Raw genomic sequence first — 14,950 nt, 5'->3', positions numbered from 1 at the left:
ATGGGAAAGGAATGGAGGGTTATGGTCTAAGTGCAGGTAGATAGGACTAGGGGAGAATAAGTGTTCGGCACGGACTAGAAGGGCCGAGATGGCCTGTTTCCGTGCTGTAATTGTTATATGGTTATATGTTATATGGTGATATGGCATGTGAGCGCTGCCTATACTGCAGCCTATACCGGCTGTTGTTCGCAAACCTCAATATCCTCCTCATAAACTATACTCTGAATTCGCTATTGCAAAATAAAATTAAGGGAAAGCAAAGCAGTGAGTAATTATTGTTTATCAATTCAGCTTTTCACACTGTTTTTCTTGACAATCAGTTGATATCAGACCCAAACGAAACGTAGTTCCTTGGTGAAAGGTTCATTACGCGTTACATGGTGCAACATTTCTCCTCGCCGAGGCACGCTCCGCTTTCCTTAAAGCCATCGGGGCAAGTCACCTGACATGTTCCCTTCTGGAGGCTGCACTTATCTGTACGACACAAAATACAAGATGAATCATCAGTTGGTAGACAAGGGAACTAACTTTGAAAGTAATGACGTTTAAATTTCAGGGCCCCTAATCGCGGTGGGACCCCAGAAGCGACTTTAGTCCACATTGGTTAATAATAATAATAATAATAATAATAATAATAATAATAATAATAATAATAATAATAATAATAATAATAATAATAAGAATAATAAGTTTAATAATAATAATAATAATAATAATAATAATAATAATAATAATAATAATAATAATAATAATAATAATAATAATAATAATAACGTGTAATTCAATACATAATAATAGTTAAAATTAAAAGGTTATTAAAGCATCATGTAGGCTAGCTGTAAACAAAAAAACAACGTTCAATATTTAATATAAAATATTTATAAATAATTTAAACAATTATTAACATTTCTGACAGAAATGAAAACTTTTATTAAAATTATTTACCTTGCCGTAATCGAAAAAATGAAAGCAAATTTCGTTGCTTGCGGTCATTGTTAAGGCCAACATTTCGGAAACTTTATATTTGCACGAATAATCTTCTAAAATCTTAAAATATACTAAACATATAATACCATTACAATAAATAATAACAACTTTACTAATGTACGATTAAAATACAGTAAAATAAAAAGGTCATAACAATATCTTCATTGGTAGATACAAACAGTAGGTAACACATCGTAACAAAAAGGGGATCCGTTGAAAGGCAATCACATTGGAAACGTGAATCACGTGCTTATCACGTCGTGTTAGATAGTGTTAGATTGGCCTAAGCCTATTGTTTTTATGAAGAGGTGAACGGAAGGAAGGCAGCGACCGCATAGCCTAGGCTAATACTGTATTACAAGTATTTATGAAAAAGTTAAAAAAAATTCTTTCTCAGAAAGTAGACCCAAAGGTTGTTGACTATTACGGCATTTTGCAGGAGCAGGATTTTTTTTAAATTTTCTGGATCTCCACGAAGATGGGGGATTTTAAACACACAGGGCAATCTACATATAGTTTGCACACTATGAGGCAGTCCAGGCAATTAAAAATGGATATATAGGTATTTTTCAAATACTCAAACATATTTTTGAAGACTCAGAAGAGAAGCCTGAATGTAAACGAGATGCAAAACATTTACATCTCAAGTTGGTAAAGCTGGAATATGTTATATTAACAGTCGTTTGGGAAGTGGTGCTGGAGCGTTTCAACAAAACAAGAAACTCCAAACCCCTGGTTTTGATGCTTGAAGGATATCTTCTGCTATCATCTTTACATTCGTTTGTTAAAGAACTCAGAGAAAATTCAGCCAATAAGATTGCACACTATGAATCAGAAGCAAAAGGTTTGTGTGAAGATATCACCTCATGTTATTCTGATGCTTCCAAACGCATTGTTACAAGGACATTTTCAGATGGAACAAGTGGCATTGCTTCTTTGAGAGGAGCTGACAAATTTAGGATAGAAGTTCTATATCAACTCTATGACTGTTTGATAATCCTGTTACGCAAGAGTATTGACCCATGTGAGCAGATTGCGAAAAGGTTTAAGTTAGATGTGGACAGTATTAAACGTATAATATCATATTACGAAGATGATGTGGACCACAAATGAATAAAACGAGTGTTACCAGTTCAAAGAATATTTGCACCTTATGATAATCCTAAAACACAGAAGAAAATACGTCATCTAAAATCCAATGTGCAGAAGTTTTTCAGCTTATTTGTGAGCAACACCTAATTGAAGTGTTCCCCAATGTTACAGCTGCGCTTAAGCTGTACTTGACAATGCCTATCACAAGCTGTGAAGCAGAAAGGTATTTCAAAATGTCCCCTAATTTTCATCCCTCCATAAGTCGGATTTTTTAAATTCACACCAGTGACTTTGACATGTGAAATAATCCAGTACAGCAATTTTCACCAACATTTGAAATGTGTGGTTGAATTAAAAAAAGTGTGGTGATCCGTCGTGGAACAACCCCATTGAAGAAGGTAACAGTGGTTAGCAAGAGCCCGTTGCTGTTTGCGAAGGGGCCGCCATAAAAGTTCAAGCTTCAGGGCCCCAAAAATGTAGGTTCGCCACTGTAGGTAGTTATAGGGAAAAACTAGGACAGATTAAATATTAAATGTGTTCGTCAAATATCTATCTATCTATCTATCTATCTATCTATCTATCTATCTATCTATCTATCTATCTATCTATCTATCTATCTATCTATCTATCTATCTATCTATCTATCTATCTATCTATCTATCTATCTATCTATCTATCTATCTATCTATCTATCTATCTATCTATCTATCTATCTCAAACAAAGAGTGAATGGGGAACTAACAGATTGGTTTACCACTGCAGTTGCAGTGCGACAAGAGTGCGTGATCTCACCACAGCTATTTAACATCCTGCGCGAACTGGTCATGTTGCATGCATTGCACGACACACATATGTATGCCAAGGTCAGCTCCTAAATAACCTGCACTTCGCAGATGACATCACACTCATTGCTGCGAGTGAAACCGACCTCCAGACTTTAGTAAACCTCGGACATGAAAGCAATAAAGCGCTGGGACTGAAAATCAACTTAGCGAAAAACACAAGTGCAGGCGATTTCCAAAGAGAACATAAAAGTAAATATCTAAATCAATGACACATCATTAGCCCAGTTGAGGATTTCACATATCTAGGAGGAAAGATATGTCAAACTGGATCCTACTCGGAAGACGTAAAATTACGCGCTGGGAAACCTGATGGGACTGTTCAAAACCTCCAAAAGATATGGAGCGCAAAAGACATCCGAAGCAGCACTAAGACCAAACTCTATAAAGTACTTGTGCTCTCAATACTGTTGTATGGAGCATAAATATTGGCACTAAGAAAGGAAGTAGAAAACAGACTGATGTCCCTTCACAAAATAAGGCGACAGATATTCCCTTCCTTACCCTGTTGCTTGTTCCACGGCTCCAAGTGAGAGGCTAAGTGGCAGTGATTGTAGAATGTTTGCACGTCCTAAACATAGAAACATAGAAAATAGGTGCAGGAGTGGGCCATTCAGCCCTTTGAGCCATCACCGCCATTCGATAATATCATGACTGATCATCTAATATCAGTACCCTGTTCCTGATTTCTCTCCATATCCCTTGTTTCCGTTAGTGCTAAGAGCTAGATCTAACTCCCGCGTGCAAAACAAAACAGTGGATTGCCCTCCACTGCCTTCGATGGCATGAATTCCTCATCTCAGTGCTAAATTTCCTACCCCTTATTCTTAAACTGTGTGACCCCTGTTTCTGGACTTCCCCAACATTGGGAACCTCTTTCCTGCATCTAGCTTGTCCAAACCCTTAAGAATTGCAAATGTTTCTTTAAGATCCCCTGTCGCCCATCCAAGTTCAAGTGAATATAAGCCCAGTCGACCTATCCTTTCACCATATGACAGTCTCGCCATCCCGAGACTCAACCTGGCGAACCTATGCTACACTCCCTCAATAGCAAGAATATCCTTCCTCAAATTAGGAGACCATAACTGGACACATATCCAAGGTCCGTATAAACGGCCTGCTGCATGAAGCAATGTGATGATGCAAATTGACATATGTACATTAAAATAGAATTAGCTAATCGAGGGAGAAGATCGTTTGGACATAAATGTGCCAATTCAAAACGGCAAAGCTAGTCACAGATCTGGATGAAGGTCATGCATTGGGAACGCATCCGTTTACAATGTGTGTGAAAGAAATTAAAAGATTGTGCGGCGATCTCTGTGACATTGTAGATATAAATATGAGACCTCATCTTCTGAACAGAGCAACAGACAATATGCGACTTCGGTATTCCGAAAAACGCAAGGAATCATGGGATTTGTCAAAGCTCAAACGCTATAAATCAAATCGAACGAAGCGCTGTAGATTCAGTGAATATAGTTTGAGTCCATTTTTTTTGGTCTTTTTTCAAATTTGTATTTGTCAGGGGGCAGAGAGATTGGGCAGATGCGAGTGGGAAAGCGGCAGGGGGGAGAGGCTGGACCGGCGGAGATATTTTCGGCAGCTGCAGACCCACGCCCCATCCGCAGCCAGGCTCGTGCTCGTGAACCTGGAGCCGCAAGCGCTGCCGAACCGCCACTGAAATGTCCCATGTCCCACCGCCCCCCCCCCCCCCCCACCCCAAATGGAGTGTCACATCCCCACCCGGGGGCGCGGCCTGAGATATCCGGACCGACGGGACACTGGCCCCAGGCCGACTGCCAGTGCGCAGAATAAGTGCAAACCCCAGATCACCTCTGCCTCTCCCCCCGGGCCACCCGGCAGCCGCGGATCGGCGACATCATTGGTCCCAGGCCCGCAACCAGCACGGAGAAGAAGCGCCGACTCCAGCCCAACCCCGCTCCAAATCCAGAGGAACCCGCTCTCCGATGGGGCACTACGGCGACAAGAGCCAGTTCAACCAAGGCCTGGCCGAGCTGCGCTCCCTCAGCCACCACCTCAAGTACAAGACGGCACCATGGCGCACTTTGCACACACCCGGCTTCTGCCCCTAGGGTACCCGCTGCCACGTCATCCCCAATCCCAGGGAGGAGCGAGGGCTGGTGTGAAAGACTGGAGGGGGCAAGGGGCAGTGGCATCTTTCCAATTGAGAGAATGTAAGTTCTCAACAGCCACTGGACAAGGCGAGAGTCTCAGCTGACGGTCAACGGCCCGCCGGGAATGCCCCCCCCCCCCGGCCCCCAGAGCCAGCGCCTCCGCCCCGCGCCGACTGCAAGTAGTATTGCGGAGGCTAATGGGATTGAAGGATGATAAATCCCCTGGGCCTGATGGTCTGCATCCCAGGGTCCTCAGGGAGGTGGCTATAGAAATAGAAGACGCATTGGTGAGCATTTTACAATGTTCAATAGGATCAGCTCTGTGGATTGGAGCATAGCTAATGTTATCCCACTTTTCAAGAAAGGAGCGAGAGAGAAAACGGGGAATATACAGACCAGTTAGCCTGACTTTGGTGGTGGGAAAGATGCTGGAGTTAATTATTAAAGAGCTAATAATGGGGCATTTGGATAGCTGTAAAAGGATTAGTCCAATTCAGCATGGATTTAGACAAGGGAAATCATGCTTGACTAATCGTCTGAAATGTTTTGAGGATGTGACAAGTAAAATGGATGAAGGGGATGTAGTGTATCTAGAGTTTCAGAAAGCCTTTGATAAGGTCTCGCACGGGAGACTGGTGACTAAATTTAGAGCATATGGTATTAGGGGTAGGGTGTTTGGGGCCGCAACTGTTTACCCTATATATTAATGATTTGGAAGAGGGAATTAGGAGCAACACTAGCAACTTTGCGGATGACACAAAGCTGGGTGGCAGTGTGAACTGTGAAGTGGATATTAGGAGGTTGCTGGGTGACCTGGACAGGTTGAGTGAGTGGGCAGATACATGGCAGATGCAGTATAATATTGATAAATGTGAGGTTATCCACTTTGGCGGCAAAAAACAAGGTGGCAGATTATTATCTCAATGGGGTTAGGTTAGGTAAGGGGGGGGGGGGGGGGGGGTGGGACAGCAAGACCTGGGTGTCCTTGTACACCCGTCACTGAAAGTTGGTGTGCAGGTACAGCTGGCAATGAAGAAAGCTAATGAAATGTTGGCCTTCATAACAAGAGGATTTCAGTATAGGAGTAAAGAGGTTCTTCTGCAGTTGTATAGGGCTCTGGTAAGAACACATCTGCAGTATTGTGTACAGGTTTGGTCTCCTAATTTGAGGGAGGACATCCTTGTGATTAAGGCAGTGCAGCGTAGGTTCACGAGATTAATCTCTGGGATAGGCGGGACTGTCACTATGAGGAAAGATTGAAATGACTAGGCTTGTATTCACTGGAATTTAGAAGGATGATGGGATATATTATAGAAACATATAATATTATAAAAGGACTGGACAAGCAAGATGCAGGAGAAATGTTTCCAATGTTTGGTGAATACAGAACCAGGGGCCACAGTCCTTTGAATAAAGGGAGGCAATTTAAGACTGAGGTGAGAAAACCTTTTTTCACCCAGAGAGGTTTGAATGTGTGGAATTGCCTGCCACAGAGGGCAGTGAAGGCCAAATCACAAGATGGATTTAAGAGAGAGTTAGTTGAGCTCTAGGGGCTAGTGGAAACGAGGGATATGGGGAGAAGGCAGGCACGGGTTACTGATTGGGGCCAATCAGCTATGATCACAATGAATGGCGGTGCTGGCTCGAAGGGCTGAATGGCCTCCTCCTGCACTTATTTTCTATGTTTCTAAACGAGGGGGTAGTGTACATCGACCCCAGATGCAGATCACTGTTGCTGATTGTTGTTCTCACGATCCGTAATCCAGTTCAGGTTTCTGGTGGTGTGTGACAAGCAGTTCTCACTTTGATCTAGGAGTCAGAGCCGACAGCAGCTTATGTAATGCTGTCTCTATTTGATGTTATTAAAATACTTATTATGAAGTTAAACGACTCAGTGTTATCAGTATTTCATACCCCAGACCCACCAAGTCCTAATACACGACTCACGCTGAGTCCCACCGCCGACCTCTCGCCCAAAACCTTGTCTCTGTGACCTACCTATCAAGGGATGATTGAACTAAGGAATTGAAGCGAAAGGCGTCTCTGCGGAAGGCACCAGCGAGGGGTGGAGATGGTAAGACGTAGATGTGACTGGACGTGGGATGGAAACCACGGCCTACAATGTTGTGGATGCAAAAGCTGGTGTTTACCACACAAAAATGTATACTTACACATCGCCTCTTGTTCTGGAGTCAATGCGGACGCACCCGCAACGAGCAACATGCCAATGAGAAACAGGAGCATTTTCCCCATCTTTTGCTTGCTTCTTATTCACGTTCAAAGAATGCGAGAAGATCTGGTATCTAATCTGAGACTTTGCTGTATTTATACTGAGCAAGGAGGTGCGTTGCGTTGGCGGGTATGGTGTGGTGACGGTGCCAGCTAGTCAGTCATTGTGGACGATTTGTTCCATGCGGCGCCCAGTCGGTCCGTCAAGTCTTCATTGGCTCGGGCACATCGATCAGTTGCCAGCATGATTTACCAAGACAGCATGTTCTGATCTGCAATAAACATGTTCCAAGTTTATAGATCGTAAAACTGGCGCCAGACGCTGAAAGAGCCTGCGTGTCAAACTTCCAGACATGACTCCTTGTCCGCGGGTTTCATGTCCATTTCATTCGTGCAACGTGTCCAGGTCTAATGAATCCGTGTTTCGACAAGAATGTACACATTTTCAATTTCATGTCGTTGGCAAATTTACCAGCAACTTGTACCAGCACAATCCAATGCGAATCAACTGAACCCAGTATTCCACATGCAGAATAACAAACATCTGGTACAACTGTAGCATAAGGTGGTAGCTTCACAGACATCTGGTACAACTGTAGCATGAAGGGCTATGCTCACAAACATCTGGTACAACCATAGCTTGAGATGCTAGCTTCAGCCCACCTAGCCAGTTGATCAAGGACATGTCTTCCAGTCCTGCCCAAATGCAATCTGATTTTATTTCATTCATTTCTGCTGTCAATGTGGAGTTCTGACCCTCGTAATCTCGGCAGGACTGTCATTTTAAACAAAAGCATTACAAGCTATGAGCCAGATCTGATCAATATGAACAGAAAAAGGGTTGCTTGGCATTAATTCGATGCGCCGACAAGCTATTTCTGCAGGGGATGTTTGACTTGAGAATTAAGGGACAGAGGTTTAAGGGTAACATGAGGGGGAACTTCTTTACTCAGATAGTGGTAGCTGTGTGGAATGAGCTTCCAGTGGAGGTGGTGGAGGCAGGTTCGATTTTATAATTTAAAAATAAATCGGATAGTTAGGGGACGGGAAAGGAATGGAGGGTTATGGTCTGAGTGCAGGTAGATGGGACTAGGGGAGAATAAGTGTTCGGCACGGACTAGAAGAGCCGAGATGGCCTGTTTCTGTGCTGTAATTGTTATATGGTTATATGGTTATATGTTGTGATCATGTTTTCTTTCTGATTTGACTGCAGCTTGACTGCTTTATTCTGGTATTTTAGAATAGGGCAGTGGAGCCCTGGTCCCTCGGATGCCATGGGCAGTCAGTTCGCACTTCGTTGTGGTCCATGATGCATTGCAGACAGCCCACTTGTCTACAGACCATAACGCAAACATTGTTCTTTAGCAAAACAGAAACTCAGCGAGTCAGGCACCATCTGGGAAGCGAAAAACAGGCGATATAACATTTCGGGCCCTTCTCGCGAAAGGGATAAAGCTGGAAAAGAGAGATGGGGACGAGAGAAAGTGGCAAGTGGGTGGTCGGTGCGTATGAGCGGATGGATTAGCAGATGGACGGAGCAAGTTACAAAGGACACAGAATGGTGTCAGATAGGAGAGAAGTGGAAAGAAATGTGAAGCCAAAGAGAGGGATATATTTGGAGGGGAATAAGGTCTCGCGGATTGGAGGAATGGGTAAGCAGGAAAAGCCTCGGTGTTAGTGGGTGGGGGGGGGGGGGGTGGTTTAGTGTGAGAAATTGATGTGCAACAGTGTTCGGGAAGAGAGTTTGTTTGGAATCATTGTCGTTAAGCTGGATAGACTCAGCTTGTACTTGCTAGAATTTAGAAGATTGCGGGGAGATCTTATAGAAACGTACAAAATGCTTAAGGGGTTGGATAGGCTAGATGCGGGAAGATTGTTCATGATGTCGGGGAAGTCCAGTACAAGGGGTAACAGTTTAAGTATAAGGAGAAGTCTTTTAGGACCGAGATGAGAAAAACATTTTACACAAAGAGAGTGATGAATCTCTGGAATTCTCTGCCACAGAAGGTCATTGAGTCCAGTTCAATGGCTATATTTAAGAGGGAGTTAGATGTGGTCCTAGTGGCTAAGGGGATCAGGGGGTATGGAGAGAAGGCAGGTACGGGATACTGAGTTGGATGATCATGCCATGATTATATTGAATGGCGGTGCAGGCGCGAAGGGCCGAATGGCCTACTCCTGCACCTAATTTCTATGTTTCTATGTTTCTATCTCTGTTTTTTGTATTCCAGTCTCCTTGATAAAAATTAAATTTGCTTTCCTTACTCCCGATTCGATTTGCAAATTAAGCTTTTGGGAGTCCTGCACAAGCACTCCCTATGTCCCTTTGTGCCTCCGATTTCTGCATTCTCCCTCCATTCAGAAAATAATCTACTAATTTATTCTTATTACCAAAATAGACAATAGTGCGGGTGTAGGTCCTTCGGCCCTTCGAGCCAGCACCGCCATTCAATGTGATCATTGCTGATCATCCCCAATCAGCACCCCGTTCCTGCCTTCTCCCCATATAATAACAATAATAATAATAAATGTTATTTAATGGGCGCCTTTCAGACATCTCAAGGACACCTTACATAGTAATCGGAATAACATATAATCGGAATATAACAAGTAATAAAGACATCACAGAGACACATATCCCCTGATTCCGCCATTTTTAAGAGCCCTATCTAGCTCTCTCTTGAAAGTATCCATAGAACCGGCCTCCACCGCCCTCATGAGGCAGAAAATTCTACAAACTCACAACTCTCCATATGAAAAAGTATTTCTTCGTCTCCGTTCTAAATGGCTTACCGCTTAATTTTAAACTGTGCATATTCTTACATTCTTAACCTGGTTCTGGTCTCACCCAACATCGCGAACATGTTTCCTGCCTCTAGCGTGTCCAAACCCTTAATAATCTTATATGTTTCAATAAGATATCCTCTCGTCCTTCTAATCTCCTGTATATACAAACCCAGCCACTCCATTCTCTCAGCATACGACAGTCCCGCCATCGCAGGAATTAACCTTGTAAACCAACACTGTACTCCCTCAATAGCAAGAATGTCCTTCCTCAAATTAGGGGACCAACACTGCGCACAATACTCCAGGAGTGTTCTGACTAGGGCCTTGTACAACTACAGAAGGACCTCCTCACTCCTATACTCAACTCATCTCGTTATGAAGGCCACCATGCCATTCGCTTTTGTCATTGCCTGCTGTACCTCCATGCGTACTTTCATTGACTGATGAACAAGGACCCCCAGATCCAGGAGCAACACTAGCAAGTTTGCGGATGACACAAAGCTGGGTGGCAGTGTGAACTGTGAAGAGGATGTTAGGAGGTTGCAGGGTGACCTGGACAGGTTAAGTGAGTGGGCAGATGCTGTGGCCGATGCAGTATAATATAGATAAATATAAGGTTATCCACTTTGGCGGCAAAAACAAGGGGGCAGGTTATTATCTCAATGGGGTTAGGTTAGGTAAGGGGGAGGTGCAGCGAGACCTGGGCGTCCTTGTACACCGGTCACTGAAAGTTGGCTTACAGGTACAGCAGGCAGTGAAGAAAGCTAATGGAATGTTAGCCTTCATAACAAGAGGATTTCGAATAGGACTAAAGAGGTTCTTCTGCAGTTGTATCGGGCTCTGGTGAGACCATATCTGGAGTATTGTGTACAGTTTTGGTCTCCTAATTTGAGGAAGGACATCCTTGTGATTGAGGCAGTGCAGTGTAGGTTGATGAGATTGATCCCTGGGGTGACGGGACTGAGGAAAGATTGAAAAGACTAGGCTTGTATTCACTGGAGTTTAGAAGGATGAGGGGATACGTATAGAACCATATAAAATTATAAAAGGACTGGACAAGCTAGATGCAGGAAAAATGTTCCTAATGTTGGGCGAGTCCAGAACCAGGGGCCACAGTCTTAGTATAAAGGGGAGGCCATTTAAGACTGAGGTGAGAAAAAACTTTTTCACCCAGAGAGTTGTGAATTTGAATCACTGAATGGATTTAAGTTAGGGGCTAGTGGAATCAAGGGATATGGCGAGAAGGCAGGCACGGGTTATTGATAGGGGACAATCAGCCATGATCACAATGAATGGCGGTGTTTGCTCGAAGGGCCGAATGGCCTCCTTCTGCACCTATTTCCTATGTTTCTATGCATTTGAATTTGGAGGCCTTACACCATGCATGAAATGGTATGAAACTGCATTTGAATTTGGTAGCCTTGCACCTACTTGAAAAGGTAAGAAACTGCATTTGAATTTGGTAGCCTTGCACCCTGCTTGAAATGGTATCAATCTGCACTGGAGTTCGATGGCCTTGCACCCTGCTTGAAATGGTATGAATCTGCACTTGAGTTCGGTGGCCTTGCACCCTGCTTGAAGTGGCATGAAACTGCACTTGAGTTTGGTGGCTTTGCACACCAGTTGAAGTGGCATGAAACTGCACTTGAATTTGGTGGACTTGCACCCTGCTTGAAGTGGCATGAAACTGCACAGGAATTTGGTTGCCTTGCTCCCTGCATGAAATGGTATGAAACTGCATATGAATTTGGTCGCCTTGCACCCTGCTTGAAATTGTATGACACTGCATTTGAATTTGGTGGCCTTGTACCCTGCATGAAATGGTATGAAACTGCACTTGAATTTGGTGGCCTTGCACCTACTTGAAAAGGTAAGAAACTGTATTTGAATTTGGTGGCCTTGTACCCTGCATGAAATGGTATGAAACTGCACTTGAATTTGGTGGCCTTGCACCAGGCATGAATTGGCATGAAACTGTATTTGAAGTTGGTGGCCTTGCACCCTGCTTGAAGGGGCATGAAACTGCATTTGAATTTGGTGGCCTAGCACCCTGCATGAAATGACATGAAACTGCACTTGAGTTTGGTGGCCTTGCACCCTGCTTGATGTGGCATGAAACTGCACTTGAGTTTGGTGGCCTTGCACCTTGCTTGAAGCGGCGTGAAACTGCAGTTGAATTTGGTGGCCTTGCACCCTGCGTGAAGTGGCATGAAATCGCATTTGAATTTGGTGGCATTGCACCCTGCATAAAATGGTATGAAACTGCATTTGCTTATTTGGGCTTGCACCCTGCATGAAATGGTATGAAACCTCATTTGAATTTGGTGACCTTGCACCCCGCATGAAATGGTATGAAAGTGCATTTGAATTTTTAAGCCTTGCTCCCTGCTTGAAATGGTATGAAACTGCATTTGAGTTAACTGGCCTTGCACCCTGCTTGAAATGGTATTAAACGGCATTTTAGTTTGGTGGCCTTGCACCCTGCTTGAAATGGTATGAAACTCCACTTGAGTTTGGTGGCTTTGCACCCTGCTTGAAGTGCTATGAAACAGCACTTGAATTTGGTGGCCTTGCACCCTGCTTGAAGTGGCACAGAAACATGGAAACATAGAAAATAGGTGCAGGAGTAGGCCATTCGGCCCTTCGAGCCTGCACAGCCATTCAATATGATCATGGCTGATCATCCAACTCAGTATCCTGTACCTGCTTTCTCTCCATACCCCCCGCTCTTTAGCCACAAGGGCCACATCTAACTCCCTCTTAAATATAGCCTCAACTACATCCTGTGGCAGATAATTCCAGAGATTCACCACTCTGTGTGAATTTCTTTTTTCTCATCTCAGTCCTAAAAGATTTCCCCTTTATTCTTAAACTGTGACCCCTTGTTCTGGAATTCCCCAACATCGGGAACAATCATCCTGCATCTAGCCTGTCCAACCCCTTAAGAATTTTATAAGTTTCTATAAGATCCCCCCTCAATCTTCTAAATTCTAGCGAGTACAAGCCAAGTCTATCCAGTCTTTCTTCATATTCTGCACTGTCTCAGCTGGAGCACGCTGGCTCATATGTGAGGATGTCCTTTGTAGATTTTAGTTCTGCATTTAATACCATCATCCCCAGCAGAATGGTGGAACAACTGTCTGTCCTGGGTGTTAATGCCAACACATGCAGATGGATCAAGGACTTCTTAACAGACCATCCACAGACTGTCAGGATGGGGTCCAATCACTCCCCAGTCCTGACACTCAGCACAGGAGTGGCACTGGGTTGTGTGCTGAGTCCTATCTTACGTACAATATACACCCATGACTGCACACCAATACACAGCACAAACCGGATCATCAAGTTTGCGGATGACACGACTGTGGTGGGGCTGATAAATAACAACGACGAGTCTGCCTACAGAGATGAAGTCCAAAAACGGACTGTCAGGTGCACTAAAAATAACCTGGTACTCAACCCAACCAAAACAAAAGAACTGGTTATTGACTTCAGGAGGAGGAGAGAGGAACCTGCTCCTCCCTATATCAAAGGAGACATGGTGGAGACGGACTTTAAGTTCCTGGGAATATACATATCCCAGGACCTCAAATGGCAAATGAACACCGTCACTCTCGTGAAGAAGTCACAGCAGCGGCTGTATTTCCTGAGGTCTCTGTGGAGAGCAAACGTTTCACAGCCGCTGCTGCTGTCCTTCGACCGGTGCGCCGTGGAAAGTATCCTCTCCTGTGGCATCCTGGTGTGGTTTGCTAGCTGCACTGTGGCTGAGAGGAGGGCGCTACAGAGAGTTATTGAAACTGCACAGAGCATCACAAACGCTCAACTACCCTCCCTGGATGACATATACAGGGCCCGATGCTTGCGCCGGGCCACAAACATCAAGCAGGACACATCCCATCCTGCCAATCACTTTTTCACTCTGCTACCCTCTGGGAGGCGATATAGATCTCTGAAGGCTCGCATCGGTAAACTAAAAAATAGTTTCTAACCATGTGCGATAAAATAACTTAATTCTAACAGAGAACGCTGGGGAAGCACAATATAATTTGTGGTGCAAGATAATGCGCAATATTTTTTAAAATATTTTTAATACCTATTTATTATTTTCTTTACTGATTTTGTGTATTTGTGAGTCAATGGTTGTTGTGTTTTGTTTTTTTAAACCGAAGGAGATGCAATGGAATTTCGTTGTACAGTATTGTGCAATGACAATAAACGCATTCTATTCTATTCTATTTTACTTCGGAGTCACGTGAGTGACTACGTGAAGAACCCCGCCAGGACGCATGCATGTCATATCGCTACACGCATTGCAACGAGTCACAGCAGGGGGAACGATGTTCCCTTAGCGGCAGAATTTGAAAGCCGGGAACAGCAGGTAAGGAGACTCTGCGTTCCTTCCACTTACCTTACAGGTGGAGACATGGATCAGATCCACGAAGGCTACGAAAAAGCTGGCGGGGGAGAACCGCGGAGTTGCGGGCAGCCGGCAGCAGCAGCCAACGGCACGCCAATCTCCCGAAATGGGAACAGCTGTGCCCGACTTCGCTCGCGTACCGGCCACGGCCGGGCGGTAGAGCGAAGCAAAAAACTAACAGAGTCGTTGACTCCGATGAGTCCGACTCTGAATAGCCGCGAGTGGCCAGTGCCCGTGAGCATTGGGGCTGGTTGGAGCGGCTTCAGGAGCAGCCGCGAGCGGCCAGTGCCCGTGCGCATTGGAGCCGGTTAGAGCGGCTGGGAGCGGGGAACAAGAGCAGCCGCGACGGCCAGTGCCCGTGAGCATTGGAGCCGGTTGGAGCGGCTGCAGGATCAGGAACAGCCGCGAGCGGCCAGTGCCCGTGAGCATTGGGGCCGGTTGGAGCGGCTGGGGGAACA

The 14,950-nt window shown here is 44.6% G+C and overlaps 1 long non-coding RNA gene across 1 annotated transcript; it reads right to left on the bottom strand.

Moving 5' to 3' along the window:
• Window positions 1-262: 262 nt before the first annotated feature.
• LOC116991548 lies at window positions 263-7,402 on the bottom strand. Its single transcript, XR_004416822.1, has 2 exons — window positions 7,231-7,402; window positions 263-474 (listed from the first exon to the last, which is right to left on the bottom strand). It is a non-coding gene; the product is annotated as an uncharacterized LOC116991548 (long non-coding RNA).
• Between the last annotated feature and the right edge of the window lie 7,548 nt (window positions 7,403-14,950).

Source organism: Amblyraja radiata, chromosome 34 (assembly GCF_010909765.2).
Source record: "Amblyraja radiata isolate CabotCenter1 chromosome 34, sAmbRad1.1.pri, whole genome shotgun sequence".
NCBI lineage: Eukaryota > Metazoa > Chordata > Chondrichthyes > Rajiformes > Rajidae > Amblyraja > Amblyraja radiata.
The sequence above is the reverse complement of the archived record's forward strand: the minus strand, read 5'-3'. Positions and strand labels throughout refer to the sequence as shown.